Here is a 20,976-nt window from a genome sequence, read left to right as displayed (position 1 = left end):
ACTAGGGATGGGGGAAGACTCTGTGATCTATTCACACATTTTCATCTAACTATTTCAAAATCTGTTCCTTCTCGTACCATGCTGAACACTTTTTTAAAGTTAAGTGCTTTTAAAGGCTGCATTTGCTAAAGCTTGAATTCTACTTTGGCCACCTCACCTGTGCTGAAACTAGTTCCTCACGAACAAAGTTAAGCTTCCCTAGAATCCTAAAACATAAGATTTTTGTTTACTACATAAACTATTTGGCAGGATCATGAGCCAGAGAGCCCCTAAAGGCAACTAAGTCTGTTTAATTAATGTTAATTACTAAAACATCCCCATCAGTGACACAAAGCATAGCTATGAACACTCAGTCACACAAGCCAGCGTAAACATGATGAAACAAACAGAACAATTGCTCGTCATTCCAAAAGCTTCAGATATGAGTTTCAGGAGATTTCATTTAAAAGATGTAAATACACGGTAGTAGAGCTCAAAACCACTTAGGAAGACAGGTTGCCTTCTTGATAATCTGTTAGAGGCACAGCTTTCTGCCAAGACAAGAAGCAGCTCAGTAGTGTGAACATTTTGGATAATACTATCTTCTAACAACATCAGACCAAAGTTTGATCTATCAACCTTGCTTAGATGCTTGCTTAGATGTTTGATTCAATTCACACAAAAATCAGCGATAAAAATCTGCGCTTTAAATAACAGGCTTACAGGAATATAATTAATCAAAATTCCTTCAAGCTAATTTCAATGTGATATATATATATATGCATGCGCAAGAAAGACAGAATGATACACAATTAACATTCCTCTAGACCTAGGAAGGGAAACAAAACTTATTGCATCACCACACAAATATCTTCTAGCACTATTGTACTGAGTCATACCTTAGTAACAGATGATTGAAAAACCAAGACAGAACCAGGGTTGAGATCAAAGTAAGTGATCAAGAAAATAAACAAAATGTATGTTACAAAATATAGCATAAATAGATGCAATCTCTTCATTATGCAAGAAAAACAACAACATTAGGATAAAATAAACCAACTTCAGTATATGTATCGAAGCTTCAATATGTCCAATGAGGCTGGAAAAAGAAATTGGTACAGATTTTCATTATTAATATAAGAGACAAAGTCCCACCACACTCCCAAGGAAGAGTCCAGTTTAGCTTTTCTAGATAGGAATCCAACATGCCAGGTAATTGTTTTTCGTAAGGCAATGTTCCTTACGTTGTGCCACCATGTTGAGCTACCAACATTTGTCGATTATCTAGCTCAGTTTTGCTTAAACCAGGAATGGGGAAGAGAATCTTTCCAGTGGGCTGGATCCTGAGCTCCCCCACCCCCCGGGCAGCCCAATATTCAATCACCACTTGATTTTTTTTATTTTTATTTTAAAAGTGAATCAGGACCGCACTAAGTGCACTCCTAATTCTTTCATTCCTTCCCTCGCAACCTGATTTGAACACAAACCTGGCTGCAAAGGCCTGCCAAAGTGGGGTTCCCAAGAGCAGCCATTCCCAGCTGGGTTGGCAAACACTGCCATCAGCTGAACCTGCAAATCCCACTCTGGCCGAACTGGCCGAACTGGTAAGCTCCAGAATGGAACTAGCGGAAGTTGGCAACACCCCTCCCCCTTGCACAAGGGGGGGGGGGAAATGTATTGTGCAAGGGGCTTCGAGACTAGAGCCATTGATTCTTATCTGGTCCATCACATAATAATCACATAACAAAAGGATCTAGTCACAACTCTGGTGAGCAAGATGGAGATTGGGCAAGTGGGGGGGGGCAGCCTAGGCTGCTGAGCTTTTTTCAGGGGATCTTCCTAAAGTTTTAAAGCTTTTTTAAGGGGCATTACAGACATTACAGGGCTTCTGCTTTTCAATAATTTTTCTGGATCCCTTAGCTACGCCCATGCTTTACACTTACCTACATGGCATCACAATTCCCATTTTGTTACCCATTTGAAAATATCCTTTTGGAATAACTTATACTTATTTATTATTTCAATTTATATCTCCAACATGCTTCAGCAACAATTAAAAGTGTGAAATCCAAACCATGCAATTAAGTTATTTAAAACTTGGTTTTTCAAACTGCAAATTCAGTTCTTTAAAAAATTGCAAAATCACAACAACAACAACAGACTCCAACAAAACATTGTGTTGAGTCCAGAGGGGGCGGGAATCATATTTCCTTCAAATGTGGTTTTAACAAACATTATCAGTCTAAACCGAGGAGGCCTGATGAACTTCCCAAGGAAATAATTCTATCAATTCTATACCACCAAGAGTATATTCCAAGCTTTTTCAACCTCGGCCCTCCAGATGTTTTGAGACTACAATTCCCATCATCCCTAACCACTGGTCCTGCTAGCTAGGGATCATGGGAGTTGTAGGCCAAAAAACATCTGGTGGGCCGAGGTTGAGGAATCCTGGTATATTCTGGTCACCCTAAGCCAGGGGATGTCAACCTGGTCCCTACCACCCAATAGTGGGCACTTCAGGATTCTAGGTGGGTGGTAGGGGGTTCTATGGCACAAGCTGAATCCTCCTTCCATCAAGCACTGGTGGGCGGTAAGGAAATTTTACCATCAAGAAAGATGCATTAGTGGGCGGTAGATATAAAAAGGTTGACTACTCCTGCCCTAAGCTAACGAACTCAGAGCAGGATGTCGTGCATTGCTCTTCAAACGTTCATATGGAAGAAGATGCCACAATTCTTTAAAAGTCAAAAACAGCTATTCAACTTGTGCCTAGAAATTAATCAGCCAGTGTATATATAATTTAAACACAAATGCTACATGCTCTTATGCCCTATCCTGCACTATGAAGTGATTTGATGCATTCTGAACTAACTGAAGTTTCTGGATAGCCTTAGGTGACATCACCCCACAGAAGAAGAAGGAGGAGGAGGAGGAGTTTGGATTTGATATCCCACTTTATCACTACCCTAAGGTGTCTCAAAGTGGCTAACCATGTCCTTTCCCTTCCTCCCCTACAACAAACACGCTGTGAGGTGAGTGGGGCTGAGAGACTTCAGAGAAGTGTGACTAGCCCAAGGTCACCCAGCAGCTGCATGTGGAGGAGCGGGGAAGCGAACCCGGTTCACCAGATTACGAGTCCACTGCTCTTAACCACTATACCACACTGGCCATGTGGTATAATACCCATGCCATTTAAAATAGGTTGCCAAGGTATTTATGACAGCAGCTACATCCCCTTTCTCCGGGAATGTCCACAGCTTGATATATCATCTGAACCTGACAAAAAGTGATCTCGGCCACAGACACCATGCAGGAATTCAAGAGATTTCCAGATCCTGCAGAACAGGCAACACTGTGCAGGTACACTTTAAGGGGTAATTGCAACCCCATCCAGAACCCAATACGCCAACAACTAACTCAGTCAAACCATCCACTGTTAACATTTACATCATGCCTGAACAGTGTTTCTGTTGCTGACTCCAGATAGCCATGCAAGGCTTTCAATGCTTCGTCCAGTTCAGATAAAAGGAGAAAGTGGTGCTGAATGTCAAAGGAATATTGACATCGCCACAGTCCAAACCTCTAGGAAACCTTCCCCAAGCAATTTCACCTGAACGTTGATGAACATTGAACAAGCAAAAGCCAGTGGCACAAACAGGGCATATTTAATGGGATGCATCAGCAGCCGTCCTCAAGGAACACTGATCTAAACCAAGGTAATTTACACCATTCTTTTAAATGACAAAGAAAAAGGGATAGTTTTAGAATAACTGTATCAAAATCGAATTTCCATCTTTCATGTATGCCCAGAAAAGCATTCATACTAATTGGTTGCTCATAAAACATATCTGTTTGCAACTAAACAGAGCCTTCATACTATCCAGAAAAAGAATATTCCAGTCATGTAGCTCACATGACATTTTACTAAGAATTTTATGTATGCCCTGGTGAGCAACTGTGAAATTAAGGAATGCTGTCTGGCTCACCTTCCAGGATCTGTCCAAAAGGAGCACAATTCCCTTCAAAGAGCCTAGAAATTAATCAGCGAGGGTGGTATATATTATTGAACACGTGTGTTTGGATGATGGTACGGAGGGAAAGAGTGTCTATGTCAGGGGTCTGCAACCCGCGGCTCCGGAGCCGCATGTGGCTCCTTTACACCTTTGCCGTGGCTCCGGGGCGGATACTAGCGAGGGGAGGAGGCGCATTGTGCGCCCCGACACTCCCCACTGTGGTGGGCGCTGCACTGGCTGTGACGTCGCATGGGGGCAGTGTGTGCATTAGTCACGCACCATCCCATCGTCACCTTCCCACCCACTGTCAGATCGGAGGGCAGCGGCGCGCATGCTTTAAATGTCGCAATGGTCTTGCGGCTCCCAGGTTTTTTTCTTCTTCGGAAACGGGTCCAAGTGGCTCTTTTTGTCTTAAAGGTTGCAGACCCCTGGTCTATGTGATTGCATGATCCTGGGTGACAGAAAGAGTAGGGGGGGGGGAATTGACTGAGAACTAATTTAACAATAAGTTATTTGGGCATGATTGGGGGGGGGATGTTTCTATTATATAATAATAGATCTGCTATTACATTATATATTTTATTGTGTGTGAGCCGGTATGTTATAGCATCATGTAATATGCACAACTCACTGCATATGAGTGCTCACTGGAAGGACAGATCCTGAAGCTGAGGCTCCAATACTTTGGCCACCGCATGAGAAGAGAAGACTCTCTGGAAAAAACCTCAGATGTTGGGAAAGATTAAGGGCACAAGGAGAAGGGGATGACAGAGGACGAGATGGTTGAAGAGTGTTACAGAAGCGACCAACATGAATTTGATGAAATTCCAGGAGGCAGTGGAAGACAGGAGTGCCTGGCGTGCTCTGGTCCATGGGGTCACGAAGAGTCAGACACGTCTAATTGACTAAACAACAACAACATGCACAAAGAAAATTCTACGCACACAGTTATTTCAGGGGCCCCAATAATACAAAATTCCTGGATACAGCCCTGCCTCCAGGGCAATCACAGAAAGCCAGAAAAGAAGAAGAAGAGTTTGGATTTGATATCCCACTTTATCACTACAGCGAAGGATTTTACGTTTAATAAAACACAGATTAGGGCTGAGAGATACAGTGGTACCTCGGGTTACATACACTTCAGGTTACAGACTCCGCTAACCCAGAAATAGTACCTCGGGTTAAGAACTTTGCTTCAGGATGAGAACAGAAATTGTGCTCCGGCGGTGCGGCAGCAGCAGGAGGCCCCATTAGCTAAAGTGGTCCTTCGGGTTAAGAACACTTTCAGGTTAAGAACGGACCTCCAGTACTTAACCCGAGGTACCACTGTATCCGGTTCAATATTGTGATGTATCAGCAGCTAAGCATCGCAATATTCCGATATATCACGATGGCTGAAATTGGAGATCAGGCGTGGGCATGAGGGAAGGAGAAGCCACAGAGATCTGGTGGGTGGGGAGAGGAAGTGGGATCTCCTCCACTGCGTGATTTGAGTGGGAGGTAATGGGGATGGGGGGTGCATTAGGCTGCCAGCAAAGATGCACATTAGGGGCGCCAACCTGCCCCCCACATTGGGATGGGGGACCCCCTGGGTGCATTCCGTGGATCCTGGGGTCCCTTGACCCCCTATTTGGGAACCACTGATCCATATCCATCAGTGAGTGCAGAAAGGTAATTCTAACAGGTCCACCAACCTGCAAGGGCAGCAACAGCCCACCTTCACTGGACTGTGTCTGTGCTCTATTTGCAGGTGAGCTAACAACACCCACCCAACCAAAGAGCACCATTCTCCTAGCTAGTAAAGGTAAAGGTACCCCTGCCCGTACGGGCCAGTCTTGACAGACTCTGGGGTTGTGCGCCCATCTCACTCAAGAGGCCGGGGGCCGGCGCTGTCCAGAGACACTTCCGGGTCATGTGGCCAGCATGACAAAGCTGCCTCTGGCGAGCCAGCGCAGCACACGGAAACGCCGTTTACCTTCCCGTTAGTAAGCGGTCCCTATTTATCTACTTGCACCCGAATGTGCTTTCGAACTGCTAGGTTGGCAGGTGCTGGGACCGAGCAACGGGAGCGCACCCCGCCGCAGGGATTCAAACCGCCGACCTTTCGATCGGCAAGCCCTAGGCGCTGAGGCTAGCTAGTACATAACACCAAATCCAAAGCAAGTCTTTTTTTTATAAAGAAAATATTTTAGAGGATCTGCTTAAAAGCCAGGACAGACCTACATATTTAGTTTCTTGACCAAAAAGCCAAACTCATCCATTTCAAAATAGAACAAGTGGAGTTTGGAACAAAATGTCGCAGTGTGGAATGCTCCTCCTCAGGGTACTTCATTTCCCATTTCTCCTGGTTTTTCCATTTCACTCTTGACCTCTTTCAATCAACCACCATTTTTAGTCCGCTGAGCATGCTCAGTTCTCAATGGGCTGTTCTCTCCCCCCACCCCACTTTTAGGGTCTTTTAAAATGTATTTCTGCAAGCTGTGGAGTTCCCCCAAGCCAGCTGATACCTGCTTCCAGTGGCGTAGCGTGGGGGGTGCAGGGGGGCCCGGCCGCACCGGGCGCAACATCTGGGGTTAGGGCAAATCCACAGGTTAGGGGGCGCAAATTCACGGGTTAGGGGGCGCAAATTACTTGCCTTGCCCCGGGTGCTGACAACCCACGCTACGCCACTGCCTGCTTCTTATGAATGGATGGTGTTTTTGGCTACATAATCAATGACACTTGCTTCTGAAGATCACAAATAGGAGGAATATTTAAATGTGCACTTCCAAATTGCTGTAAAAATTGACAGCACTGAACATTAGGGTTGCCACCTGTGCTCTGGCAAAATACAGGACAGGACAGGGGCCATTGGTGGACGATTTCTTTTTTTCATCTGGTGCTGAAGTGACTTCAAAGCAACCCACCACAATCTATTACTGCCTAACGGGATGGCCCCTCTGGAATTTGTGACACATGCACGTCCGCGCGCACACACACAAATTTGTAAACATCTCTGTGCTTGGGTACCCAGAGCTTAAATACAAGACTTTTCATGCACCCTTTTCAAGCACATGCACTTGGCAGAGAGAGAGAAGACCTGAAATACAGGACAAAACTGTATCAATACAGGATACAATATTGGAATACGGAACAATCCCATATTATACAGGACAGGTGGCAACGCTACGTGAACATAAAGGAAATCATACATTGTGCGGGGATGGGGGATGCATAGCAAAATTGTGACTGGTTAAAACAGGGGCAAAGCATTTTCACTCTTACTAAACTCCTGAGAGACATCTGATAACACAATACTTGCAATTAAGGCTAAATTCACAGGAACATTAGGTACTTTCTGCAAGGGCTATGCAGGAAGGAGAAGCATATATCTGTGATGTGCACACAGTTGATAAATACAACTGCATAGCTTTCCTCCTCACTCAGAATGATCACAGTGAGTGAACTCATGATGTAGAGATACCCCAGTTCTTCTTGGCTTTGACTCCTGCTGAGCAAACAGCCAACGCATTGCTTCCTCTGGCATCATGTCCATAACATTCACATTAACTCTTTTATAAGGAGGAATACAGACTCCTGTTCCTTCTCTACTATGCTCTCAGGGTCATTAATGAAATAGTTTTCAATGTTCTCTGATCTGGGACACACTTTTAGCCTAAACATGCATTTGGAGATCCATTTCTTTCTCTTTTTGTAATCATATATTTGAAGGGTGGTCATACTGCTACTGTAACCTACAAGTTGGACCAACGAGCTAAAACTTATTAAGGATCAAAGGTGCATTCCCTAAACAGAAGTCACTGCTTACCTGTAACTGGTTTAAATCAAAAGACTGATAGCATTGGGTGGGTAAGTAAAACTGAAGGTTCATGGCATAACGACAGAGGCATTGTGAAAGTAATACAGTGACCTGAAAAAGGATGCTCAATAGCTTTTATATAAAGACTGAATAATAATACCAAAATAATATTTAAAACTGGTGATGCAGAGGCACAGACACACATTTGGAAAATGTCTCCAAAAATGAGCTAAGTTAGCAAAGCATCATTGAAGTTACTAAATAGTATACCACGGAGCCCGACCTTACACGAACTATTTATGCACACACCACACAGGCCACCACAGTGCAAACCCAGCTTCACACCACAACTTGCTCAATGGAAAATGACCATAGTGTCATTGTTAATACCACTGCTTCTGACATGCCAGAAGAACAGCCATGTATGTTGCTCTAGCCAACATCCTTAGCTTTAGGGTATTAGTGAAACATTCTGAATCTTCTAAATGTAAAGAATAAAGGAGTTGAGGATTGTAGTTTAGTAAATGCAGCACAAAGGAGAGGCTTGCAGCAGCAGACCAAAGGCCCATGAAGTCCAACATCCAGCAGCCAGCCAGATGTCTTTTGGGAGGCTGCAAGCAGGCAATGGGACGCGGGTGGCGCTGTGGGTAAAAGCCTCAGTGCCTAGGACTTGCCGATCGAAAGGTTGGCAGTTCGAATCCCCGCAGCAGGGTGCGCTCCCGTTGCTCGGTCCCAGTGCCTGCCAACCTAGCAGTTCGAAAGCACCCCCGGGTGCAAGTAGATAAATAGGGACCGCTTACTAGCGGGAAGGTAAACGGCGTTTCCATGTACGGCTCTGGCTCGCCAGAGCAAGCGATGTCACGCTGGCCACGTGACCCGGAAGTGTCTCTGGACAGCGCTGGCCCCCGGCCTCTTGAGTGAGATGGGCGCACAACCCTAGAGTCTGTCAAGGCTGGCCTGTACGGGCAGGGGTACCTTTACCTTTACCTTAAGCAGGCAATAGCCTCCCCCCAACCCACTGCTCCTTAGCAACTGGTGTTCACGAGCATAACTGCTTCTGAAACTGGAGTTTCCATATACCTGTCATGGCAAATATCCACCCAAGAAAAGGCACAATAAAACAGCTCTAAAGATGCATTCACCTAGGGAAGAAATTTAGTGCACAACCTCTTTTCCGCCAACTGAAAGCTATCCGTTTTCATTCTGGAGCGATCAGAAGCGCTTTACACAGTCCAAAGAATGCACTATTATTGTAAACTTTGCTCAAGCATCTGAACGCAAGAACAATCCCCCCACACCTACATTTTGAATCTGAATGGAACACAAAAAAGTACACTAAAACCAAAGAGGGTTGAAAAGGGCCTAGCAAACAAAACAAAGTATATGTGGTATAGCGTGTGTGTTTTTTATTTAAATCAAGACCTATGAGCCTCAGAAATAAAGGGGACAGGCAATGAGGAATGTCTGTATTTAATAAAACAATTCCATGGTGCTCTCAGTCCATGCCGCTTTGTTGCTAAAAATTGTATACAGGTGCAAAGTTTCACTTTTTAAACAATTACTTTCTACAATGTCAAAATAATAATACTAACACCCCTCTTTCCCTACCCACCGAATGATGGTGATTGATGCTTACTAAATGTTGATTACATATTGCTATTTATTGACTTTGTCTCATATACATTCCTAAGAATTTGGGTTGGGGGTCGATGACACCTTTCTAAGCTCAGAAGTCTGAGAAGGAGCCCTGATTGAGGTGGACATCTACCATTTCACACCACCAGGCAGTTATCAATTCCTAGTATTATATAATGTATAATAGAAGGTAGAGGGATAGGAGAAGTCTTGTTAGTCAAAAGAAAGAAGGGGGGGAAACAGGTTTAACTTTTAGAGCAGTTGGCACAAACCTAGAATAAAGTTAGCCATTAAAATGCACAAAAACTGCTTAATTCCTGCCACCCAGTCTGTCATTTCCCTCCCCTTTCCATTTTACACAGTGCAACCAACAAATCGAGAACATTGTGCTCTTGAGCAAACGTGTTTAAGAAAACCACAAAACGTTTCGTACTCACCCTTTCCAGAAGAATTCAGCAATCCAGGCTCATAGGGGAGGGAGAAAAAGAGGGGGATCAACTAAAAAAGGGGGGGACAAACACGAAAAAAGACACAAGGAAGAGTCTCCCCAAGGAGGAAGGGGCAGGAAAGGGAGAGGGGGGTATGATCCGAAGAGTGGGAAGGGGCGACCCAGGCTGGCCAGGAGCGAGAGGCATGCGCCCCCTCCCCCCGAAAGGTGCTGAAGGGGCCTTTTTTATTTTTATTTTCTTGGTCTATCCCATCCCTTTGCAGCGGCGCCTCTGCCAGGGACCTCCTAGCCAGGGAGGGAAGTTGGCACTGCAGCGGCAGAGGAGGAGGTGACACTGTAGCGAGTGCGAGCAGCTAGCCATGTATCAGCAGCGAGGGAGAGAGGGAGGAGGAGGGAGGAGGAAGAGGAAAGAGGAGGCGGAGGAGGAGGAGGAGGAGGAGGAGGAGGAGGCGACGCCGGCGAGAACGGGAGGAGGAGGGCTGGCGGGACCCGGAGCAGGAGGAGCCCCGCCGCCGCCGCCGCCTCAGCGCCCCCGCGCGCGAGGCAGGTCTGGGGACGCGGGGAGGAGGAGGAGAAGGAGGCGGCGGCTGGCGCAGCCCCGGGGGCCAAGAGAGACCTCTGAGGCCAGGCACCCAGGCGGCGTGGGGGGCAGCCTATGCCCGAGCCAGCGGGCACGGAGAGGCAGCCCTGCCAAGCGCCAGGGCCGGGCAGGCAAGCGAGCTTTGGGTGCCTGGTTCCTCAGCGGAGTCTCCTGGGCGCCTCGACGGGGAGACGCTGAGGCAAGAGAAGGGGCGTGAGGGAGACTGTGAGGGAGAGCCTTGCCGCCCCCCTCCTCTGTTTCTTCCCCAGTGGGCCAATGCCGTGTGGGGAATTGCATGATAGGCAAGGAGAGACCGGCCAATCAGAGGGGTGAGGAGGGGAGGCTGGTCAGGCTTTGCCCCGCCCTCTAAGAGAGGCGTCGTAGAACCGTGGGATGGGGTGGAGTTGGGGGGCACCCGGGGGTCATCTAGTCCACCCCCTGGGGAGTCGAAGCTAGATCGTGGAATTGTAGGGCTGGAGGGCACCCAGAGGCTCCTCTAATTCAGTCCCCCTGCAATGCAGGAGTCTCAACGAACGTCTCCAATGGCAAATGGTCCTCCAACCTTGGTTTCCAAAGCCTGGCGGGAAGGAGAGTCCAGCGCTTCTCACGGGAGTCCGCTCTGACTGCCAGATGGTTGCATTGGAGCTACTGGGTGAAGGAGAGGGGAGATGCACTGTGTTGAAATGGTCCCCCCCCCCTGAAGGGGTGGGCACAGGAAAAGAGGGGCAGGGGGCACCTGAGGGCTGAGCTAGCCCCATGCATGCCCACTTTTTATTTGTTTGTTTGTTTAGTCGTTTAGTCGTGTCCGACTCTTCGTGACCCCCTGGACCAGAGCACGCCAGGCACTCCTATCCTCCACTGCCTCCCGCAGTTTGGTCAAACTCATGTTCATAGCTTCGAGAACACTATCCAACCATTTCATCCTCTGTCGTCTCCTTCTCCTTGTGCCCTCCATCTTTCCCAACATCAGGGTCTTTTCCAGGGAGTCTTGTCTTCTCGTGAGGTGGCCAAAGTATTGGAGCCTCAGCTTCACGATCTGTCCTTCCAGTGAGCACTCAGGGCTGATTTCCTTAAGAATGGATGCGTTTGATCTTCTTGCAGTCCATGGGACTCTCAAGAGTCTCCTCCAGCACCATAATTCAAAAGCATCAATTCTTCGGCGATCAGCCTTCTTTATGGTCCAGCTCTCACTTCCATACATCACTACGGGGAAAACCTTAGCTTTTACTATACGGACCTTTGTTGGCAAGGTGATGTCTCTGCTTTTTAAGATGCTGTCTAGGTTTGTCATTGCTTTTCTCCCAAGAAGCAGGCGTCTTTTAATTTTGTGGCTGCTGTCACCATCTGCAGTGATCATGGAGCCCAAGAAAGTAAAATCTGTCACAACGTGTCCAGCATTTTTAAACCCTGGAAACGATTTAGGGCAGGGCCCAGCAGACATTCGGCAGCTGTTGGGGGGGGGGCAGAGTTGTGGGGCTGGCTGCATGAGCCCCATCTCCTTCCCCCATGGAATTGGAGGTGAGAACAGCCGGAAGGGTCCTGCTGATGGGAGTGGATTTGCTAAACCAGGGTGGGGTAACCTATGACCCCAAAGGAGCACTCAGGGCTGATTTCCTTCAGAATGGATCGGTTTGATCTTCTTGCACTCCATGGGACTCTCCAGAGTCTCCTCCAACACCATAATTCAAAAGCATCAATTCTTCGGCAATCAGCCTTCTTTATGGTCCAGCTCTCACTTCCATACATCACTACTGGGAAAACCATAGCTTTAACTATACTTACCTGTAAGTCCACCATGAGGCCAGGTGATGTGACTGCCTCAGATGGCAGGGTCCACAAGGACAGCACATCCTGGTGCAGAGCTTTATTCAGAGCCGGCTCACCCATGAAGCCAGGTGAGGTGACCATCTCAGGTGGCAGCATCTGCCGGGGCAACCCACCCCAATGTCAATTTCCCCACTACATCCCCTTGTTCCTGACTGAGATCTTCCTTCACTTCTTTCCTCCCTGGTTGGGATTTGGGAGTGGAGGGGCTCCATCTTGGGGTCCTGCTAGCTAGGGGATGATGGGAGTTGTAGTCCAACAACATCTGGGGACCCAAAGTCTAAGAAAGGTTAGAGTGTTGGACTAGAACTTGTGTGTCGAGGGTTCAAATCCCCACTTGGCCATGAAGCTTGCTCTGTCAGTCTTGGACCAGTCACCATCTTCCAGACTAACCTAGAGGAAGGGGGTGGGGGCCATGTATATGCCAACTTGAGCTCCATGGAGGAAACAAAAGGTGGGCTACGAAAGCAAGAAATAAATAAATTTTCTTGGATTTGTTTCCAGTTTTGAAGGTACCATAGAATGGCTACCTGAGGTCGTTGGATCACACCCCTTGTACTACATTAGTACTACAGTGGTACCTCGGGTTGAATGAATGAACTTTATTACGGTCACAGACCAGGATAAATTACGCTTCAGGTTACAGACTCTGCTAACCCAGAAATATTACCTCAGGTTAAGAACTTTGCTTCAGGATAAGAACAGAAATCGGGCTCCAGGGGGAGGCCCCATTAGCTAAAGTGGTGCTTCAGGTTAACAACAGTTTCAAATTAAGAACAGACCTCCAGAACGAATTAAGTTCTTAACCCGAGGTACTGTTCCAGAGCCCCGTTCGCATCTAGAAGCAAACGTAACCAGTGATGGCATGTCTGTGCGCGCGCACTTCACTTTTCGCTGCTTCTGCGCATGCACGTGGCGTCATTTTGAGCGTCTGCGCATGTGCAAGCAGCAAAACCCAGAAGTAACGTGCTCCATTACTTCCAGGTTGCCGCGGAGCGCAACTCGAACGCGCTCATCCCAAAGCACATTCAACCCGAGGTATGACTGTATTGCCAACATTGCCTTCCCATATGACAGTGACTGGCAGCCACCTTTTGCTTTCACTTTTGTTGTTATTATTTTGCAGCAGAGCCAAATTAGCCTCGCAAAATTAGCAGGAGTGCACTTAATTCTCAGGCCCACCACTTGTGGGAATGCCCCTGCGCTAATTAACCAGAGCATTTGATGGTTAAGCATCTGAACTTGCAGAATTCCCGAGACTTCCGGAGGCGGCGCGTTCGGCAATGGCTGCCTTCTCCCGTTAAGGAGAGGGAAGCTCCGTTGAATTTGGGTCGTCCGCTACGGCGAAGCGGAGACCCACTTTGGAGAACCACAGGCGGCAGAAGCCTGTGGGCTCGAGACCCGGCGGGCGCCAGAAAGCACCCCCCAAAACGTTGAAGGGACCCCGTAAGGGGCTCCGGATCGTGGAGGGGGTAGCGGCGCTGTGGGTCGTTTCGCGATCAACGGAGTGAAGCCGCGTTGCTGTTGTCTTTCAGCGCTGACCTTTCTTCCTGAGACCTCCAAAATTGAGCTGCAACCCGTGAGTAATTTGGACTTTACAATTCTGGATTTTACAAATTTTAAGGCTCTTAAGGTTTCTTAAGAGCTGGAATTCGGCTGAAAGCGGAGTGACGATAAACAGGAAGTCCGTCTTCCGCTAACACTGAACTTGAAAGCAAAGTGCAGGAGGAGTGGAGACAAAGAGAGATGTTTTAATTAAATGATCTGGCACCCTATTTAAAGTGTTTTTTGGACTGGAAAAATTTGTTAAGCTGCTGATCTGTGGACTTAAAGATATCTTTCTTCTGTTAACCTAGTGGATTATAAATTAAACAAAAATCCCAGGTGCTGGAGCTGCCTGACTGTGCACCAGCTTGCAACTTTGAATATACTAAATTGAGACTTTGAAACATTCTGAGCAGGAACTTGATATTTTGAAACAGTGGCAGTCTGGCACTGCTAGAAACATTGTTTTGCCTTAAGTACACTCTGCTTGAAAAATATTACCCTGTGGAGGCGACTGGACGTGGAATTTGACTTATTAACTTGAATTGGATTAAACTTTCTCCCCAAAGACATATTAAGCTCCCTCTAGAGGATTTGGAACTTACAGCAGTGACTTTGTTTTACTTTCCCTTTCCCGGCCTCTGTTTGACTATTGTATCTGGGACTTCACTTTCTCATGGGAACAACTTGGATTGACCTTGGATTACAGATAACTTTGGAATGAGTGGCGCAAGGAGAAGAGGAAGAACCAAACAAACAACTTTGACTTTATCTGCAGCCTCACAGCGTAGATCATCTGTGCCGGCTTTGCCTTCCACTTTGCCTCCAGACATAGAGGCGGCCTCCCTAATACAGGCAGGGGAGGGTGAGACGGAGGAGCTACACCTGGAAGATATGGCTTCAGGGACAAGTAGCTCTGTCTTGGAGAAAATCTTCGAGAAATTAGAGGCTTTGGATAAGAAGGCTGACTTGCATACAGCTAAAATTGAACAGAACACAGAAAGTTTGAATAAGCTGACTGGACAAGTTGCACAGAATGTTCAGTCTATTGGAGAATTAAAGGAGGCTGTAGGTGAAAATCGGAAACTGGCTGAAGATACTAGTCAAAGAGTAGAGGAACTTGAGAAGGAAGTAAGACCACTCAGTAAACAGGTTGGAGAACATCAGATTTACTTTTTGATGACAGAATTGCGAAACAGGGAGACCAACTTGAGGATACGCTCGATTCCAGAGGTGGAAGAAGATAATTTTATTGAATTCTTGACTAAAGAATTTGCCAAGTTTTGGAAGTTAGAGGAAAAAGACTTTAAAATAGTATCCGCTTTCAGGCTTGGCAGAGTCAGAAGGATAGAGAAGCCCAGAGACTGTTTGATAACACTGAGATCAAAGGAGGAAAGGGACAAAATTTTGGGCCTGCACTACGAAAAGTCACTTGACATTTTGGGCAAGAGAATTGAAATTTACAAGGATATCCCTAAACAGTTGTTGGACCTAAGATCTAACTACACGGAATTGGCAAGATTGTTAAGAAGCAACGCAATTATATTTAGGTGGGAGTTTCCACAAGGATTATCCTTTACCCACAGAGGGAGAAAGATCAAAATCAAAACAGTGGAAGATAGAGATAAGTTTCTGGGAGCGCACGGAGAAGACCTCCACAAAGGACTTGGACTACCAGCGCCAGAACCTCCAGGGGAGCCCGCCCCCTCGGATCCCCAAGGACCGGAGAACAAGGTACCACCCCAGAAAGAATAACCAGATTTATCCAAGATGTCTCTGCAGCTTTTGAGCTGGAACATAAATGGCTGTAACAGCCCCGAAAAAAGGTCTAAAATTTTTCATATTTTAAAAAAGGAACAATTGGACATTATATGCTTACAAGAAACACATGTGATTAGGCTCCACAGAAAGGTGTTAATAAACAAAAGGCTTGGTCAAGAATTTATATCATCGGATACCGTTAAAAAGAGAGGCGTAGTGATCTATGCAAAAGAGAGCCTTTCACCAAAATTTCTCTTTAAAGACGAAAGTGGAAGAATCCTTGCAATAGAAGTACAATATCAAGGAGAAAAAATTTTGATATTAGGAATTTATGCTCCAAATGAAGGGAAATCGGACTTTTACAAGAAGCTGCATGAGACCATGCTGGATTATCTGGACTACAACAACGTCATTATGATGGGGGACATGAATGGGGTTGTATCAACAAATATGGATAAGTCACAGAACCAAAACATTACCAAAGAAGGAAGACTACCTAAGACTTTTTTTGAAATGACTGACAATATGGACTGGATTGACATTTGGAGAGTTAGAAACCCCTTGGGGAGAGAAGGAACATTCTTTTCTGAAGCCCAACTGACCTGGACACGAATCGACCAAATATGGATAACTAGAAGTCTGGCACCTAAGGTGAGGAAGGTGGAAATCTGCCCTAAAACATGCTCCGACCATAACGCTTTGAGAATGGATATGACACTGATCCCAACCGGCTCCTTTAGATGGAAGATGAATGATGGCCTGTTTAGAGACCAAAGAATCGTAAAGAAGGCCCAAAAAACTTTAAAGGACTACTTCGAGATTAATTTGAGTACCACGGTGGAAAAAAGAACTATCTGGGATGCAAGTAAAGCTGTGATGAGAGGGTTCTTGATTCAACAGAATTCTTTAAAGAAAAGATTGCAAAATGAAAAGAAAGACAAAATTCTGGAAAGAATCAAAGAGTTGGAGAAGAAGTTAAGATCTGACCCGAAATCTCAACCGATTCTGAGAGAAATCAAACTTCATCAGGCACAATATTCTAAACTGATAAATCAGGAAATAGAATGGAAGATTAAAACAATGAAACAAAAAACTTTTGAGTCGGCTAATAAATGTGGGAAACTGCTAGCTTGGCAGTTGAAAAGGAGACAAAGACTGAATACAGTAACAAACTTAGAGGTTGAAGGAAGGAACATTCAGAACCCGGGAGAGATCAGAAAGTGCTTCCAGAGGTATTTTAAAAAGTTATACACTCAAGGGCCACAAGATGAAACAGAGATCACACAATTTCTGGAGAAAAATGGATTAGCAAAGCTGTCAGAAGAAAATAGAACAATTTTGAATAGCAAAATAACACGACAAGAGATTGAGCAGGCCATCCAGAGTTTGAAACAGGGCAAATCACCAGGGCCAGATGGACTGACCTCTAACTACTACAAGATATTGAAGGATTATTTGATACAACCCTTATTGGAGGTCAGCAATGGAAATAATGGAGGGGAAGAAGGCGCCTGAATCGTGGAAAGAAGCATTTATCACATTGATACCAAAGTTGGAAACTGAAAAGACACAACTTAAGAACTACCGTCCCATCTCCCTTTTAAATGTGGATTACAAAATATTTGCAGATGTTTTGGCACGAAGATTTAAGAAAGTTTTAAGTGAGATAATCCATAAAGACCAGGCAGGCTTTCTCCCGGGTAGACACATGTTTGCAAACACAAGGAACATTATAGACATATTGGAACTTTTGCAAACAAACATAAACACTAAAGCAGTTCTAATTTTCATAGACGCGGAGAAGGCCTTTGACAACATATCCTGGAAATTTATGAAGGGGAATTTAAAAGAAATGGGAGTGGGACGGGGGTTTGAGAATGGGATTGAGGCAATATACTCAGAACAAAAGGCTAAACTGATAGTTAACAATGTGGTTACAGAAGGGTTCAAAATTGAAAAAGGTACACGACAAGGCTGCCCGATTTCCCCATTACTGTTTATCTCGGTTCTGGAAGTGCTCCTGAATATGATTAGGGGGGACCGGTTGGTGGAAGGGATCCAGGTCGGAGCGAAACAATATAAACTTAAAGCTTTTGCAGATGACCTAGTTTTGACATTACAGGAGCCGGATTCTAGTATGAAAAGAGTATTACAACTGATTCAAAACTTTGGTCGAGTGGCAGGATTTAAGTTGAATAAGCAAAAAACTAAGGTTTTGGGGAAGAACTTGACAGATACTGAGTTGGAACAGCTTCAGAAAGAGACAGAACTGAACATGGTTAAGAAAGTCAAATACTTGGGGGTAAACATAACAGCAAAAAATCTGAGTCTCTTTAAAGATAACTATGAAAAATGTTGGTCAGAAATTAAGAGAGACTTGGATAGTTGGTCAAGACTAAAACTTTCTTTGTTAGGCCGAATAGCTGCCATCAAGATGAATGTACTGCCAAAAATGTTATTTTTGTTTCAGACACTACAGATTGTAGACAAGACAGAGTGTTTTCGGAAGTGGCAGAAAGATATTTCTAAATTTGTCTGGCAGGGCAAAAAGCCCAGAATTAAATTCAAAATATTAACAGATGCGAAAGAAAGAGGGGGCTTTGCCCTGCCAGACCTAAAGTTGTATTATGAAGCTGCAGCGTTCTGCTGGCTAAAAGATTGGTTACTTCTTGAAGATACGGATGTCTTGGATTTGGAAGGTTTTAATAATGCGTTTGGATGGCATGCTTATTTATGGTATGATAAAGCTAAGATAAATAAGGCCTTTAAGAATCATATTGTCAGAAAATCAGTTTTTAATGTCTGGACAAAATACAAAGACTTATTGGAGAACAAAACTCCGAGGTGGCTGTCACCCCTGGAGGCCAAGGCTCGAAAAAGAGCCAATATGGAGGCCAATTGGCCAAAATATTGGGAGATAATAGAAAAGGATGGGGATAACTGGAAATTGCAGAGTTTAGAAAAGATGAGAGATAAAGTGAGAGACTGGTTACACTATGCTCAGATTAAAGAAGTGTTTAAAAATGACAAAAAGTTAGGATTCCAAGTGGAGAAGTCAAAGTTAGAAACTGAACTGCTAGAACCTAAGACTAAAGTACTTTCAAAAATGTATAACTTGCTGCTGAAATGGAACACACAAGACGAAATGGTAAAATCAACAATGATAAAATGGGCTCAGGACATCGGGCACAATATTATGTTTGAAGATTGGGAAAGGTTGTGGACCTCTGGGCTGAACTTCACTGCATGTAATGCGTTGAAGGAAAATGTGATGAAAATGATGTATAGATGGTACATGACCCCTGTTAAATTAGCTAAAATATACCATTCGTCTGATAGTAAATGTTGGAAATGTAAGGAAAATGAAGGAACATTTTTTCACCTCTGGTGGACCTGCCCTAGAGTGAAGGCCTTTTGGGAGACAATATATAATGAATTAAAAAGGGTGTTTAAATACACCTTTACTAAGAAACCAGAGGCCTTCCTCTTGGGTATCGTCGACCAGAGTGTGTTAAAAAAGGACAGAACATTCTTTATGTATGCAACAACAGCAGCAAGAATATTGATCGCCAAGAACTGGAAAACTCAGAAGCTACCCACTGTGGAAGAATGGCAGATGCAGCTGATGGACTATATGCAGTTAGCCGAGATGACCGGCAGAATCCGAGACCAGGGAGAAGAAAGGATGGAAGAAGACTGGAAGAAATTTAAGATTTACTTACAAAAATATTGTAATTTGGCTGAGTGTTGAACCGGATGTCAGAGTAGAAAACAATTGTCTATCACTAAATTAGACTTAAGGATGATTTATATGCTAATCAAACTAAGACTATGAGCAAAATGATAATTTGTTTGAAATTAATATAATAATGATGCAAGTGTACGCGGGAGGTGTGGGGGAGTCCTATGCAACAACTGAGAGATGTAAAATTGACAATGATGAATTGTGTTATTTCTGATGTATGTTTTATGTGAAAATCTTAATAAATATATTATAAAAAAAAAAAATGAACTTGCAGAATTCCCATGTTAGCAAATTCTATCGTTTTGCTTTCATGAAATGAGATAATAAGTGCAATGCAGGCCTAGAAATATGTTTACCAAGACTAGCTACTAATGTGGTGTGTGAATATTACAGAGAAACTACAGGCTCTGTAATGGTAACTGCTGTTGTGGTTGAGTTAATATATGAACAACCCTTTGGGGAAAAGAGACTGAATTTTCTTAGCAGTGGTGAAAGTGGATTCCATCTTCTGCTAGAATCATAGTGTAAGTGTTAAAGACTACTTACAGAAATACTGTAAAATTAATGAATGTTAGAAAAATGTTGGAATGAAGTTATATGGCTTTAGTAGAAATGTTATAAGGAATTAGGTATAGATAGATTAATAGGGTAAGATAATTCTAGGATAGAAAATAGAGGAAGATGGAGAGGAATTGCTGAAACAATTAATAGAAGTGGAAGACAAAAAGGGAGGTGTGAGGAGGTCGTGGAAACAAGTGAATGAAAGTTAAGATATTGAAATTGGATTGTGTTTTGAATGGTTTTTGTTTTGTTTTGTTAATTGTTTGTGTTAGTGTTGTGTAGTGTTTTTTTGTACGGTATTGTATTGTTGTATTGTTTTTTTTGGTTTTTTGTAGTGTTGTGTTTAAATTGTTGAAAATTAATAAATATTATTAAAAAAAAAAGAATCATAGTGTAAGTGCTTTGTAGGAATGACTTATAAATTTTGTCTGTGATATTCCATCCGTTCCTTCTGCTTTCACCCTGGGAAGAGGAACATAGGTAGCTGCCTTTTACTGAGTCAGACCCTTGGTCCATCTTAGCTCAGAATTGTCTACACTGATGGGAAAGGGCTCTGCAGAGTTTATGACAGGGGTGTCTCCCACCCCTGCCAGGAGACACGGGATTAAAACTAGGACCTTCTGCAGGCAATGCAAATGGTCTATCGCTGAGCTATATCCCTTCCCCAGTCTTTTCCAACTGGAAAGTGTGCGTAGGCACAGGATGAGGGTGGTTTAATCAGCCTGGTTTTCATTGCCTGGAGTGCCCTAGAACATGTGAAGAAAACAGTAATGATGATGCCTCTAACATGGGCAGAGTTATTTCCCTCACTTCTGAGTAACTGCACCTGGGTTGCTTTCAGACAGCCTGTTTACCGACCGCTCATTCTGATTTGTTTGCGGGGAGGGTAGACCATGCTACATCAATCAAATGCTGACCGACACTTTTCAGAGCATTGCCTTGTCACTTATTGCAAGAAATCTGATCTTTTGTGGAAGGAGTTTTGTTGTGCAAGAACTCCAATCAACTTCAATTGCTCAACCTAAATTGATCAGTATGTGACTAAATCCCACTCCCAAGTAGTGACAGTTTGAGAGCATCCCCCAT

At 44.6% G+C, this 20,976-nt stretch overlaps 1 protein-coding gene across 1 annotated transcript in view; it reads right to left on the bottom strand.

Annotated features, from left to right (window-relative positions):
* SERTAD2 (SERTA domain containing 2) overlaps positions 1 to 10,311 on the bottom strand; it is a 132,389-nt gene extending 122,078 nt beyond the window's left edge. The window contains exon 1 of the mRNA XM_028722025.2: positions 9,864 to 10,311. The gene's annotated coding sequence lies outside the window, so the exon portion shown is untranslated. The remainder of the gene's footprint in view (positions 1 to 9,863) is intronic.
* Positions 10,312 to 20,976: the final 10,665 nt, after the last annotated feature.

This window comes from Podarcis muralis, chromosome 3, assembly GCF_964188315.1.
Source record: "Podarcis muralis chromosome 3, rPodMur119.hap1.1, whole genome shotgun sequence".
NCBI classification, from domain to species: Eukaryota; Metazoa; Chordata; class Lepidosauria; order Squamata; family Lacertidae; genus Podarcis; species Podarcis muralis.
Note: the sequence above shows the minus strand (reverse complement) of the source record. Positions and strands in the feature narration are given on the sequence as shown.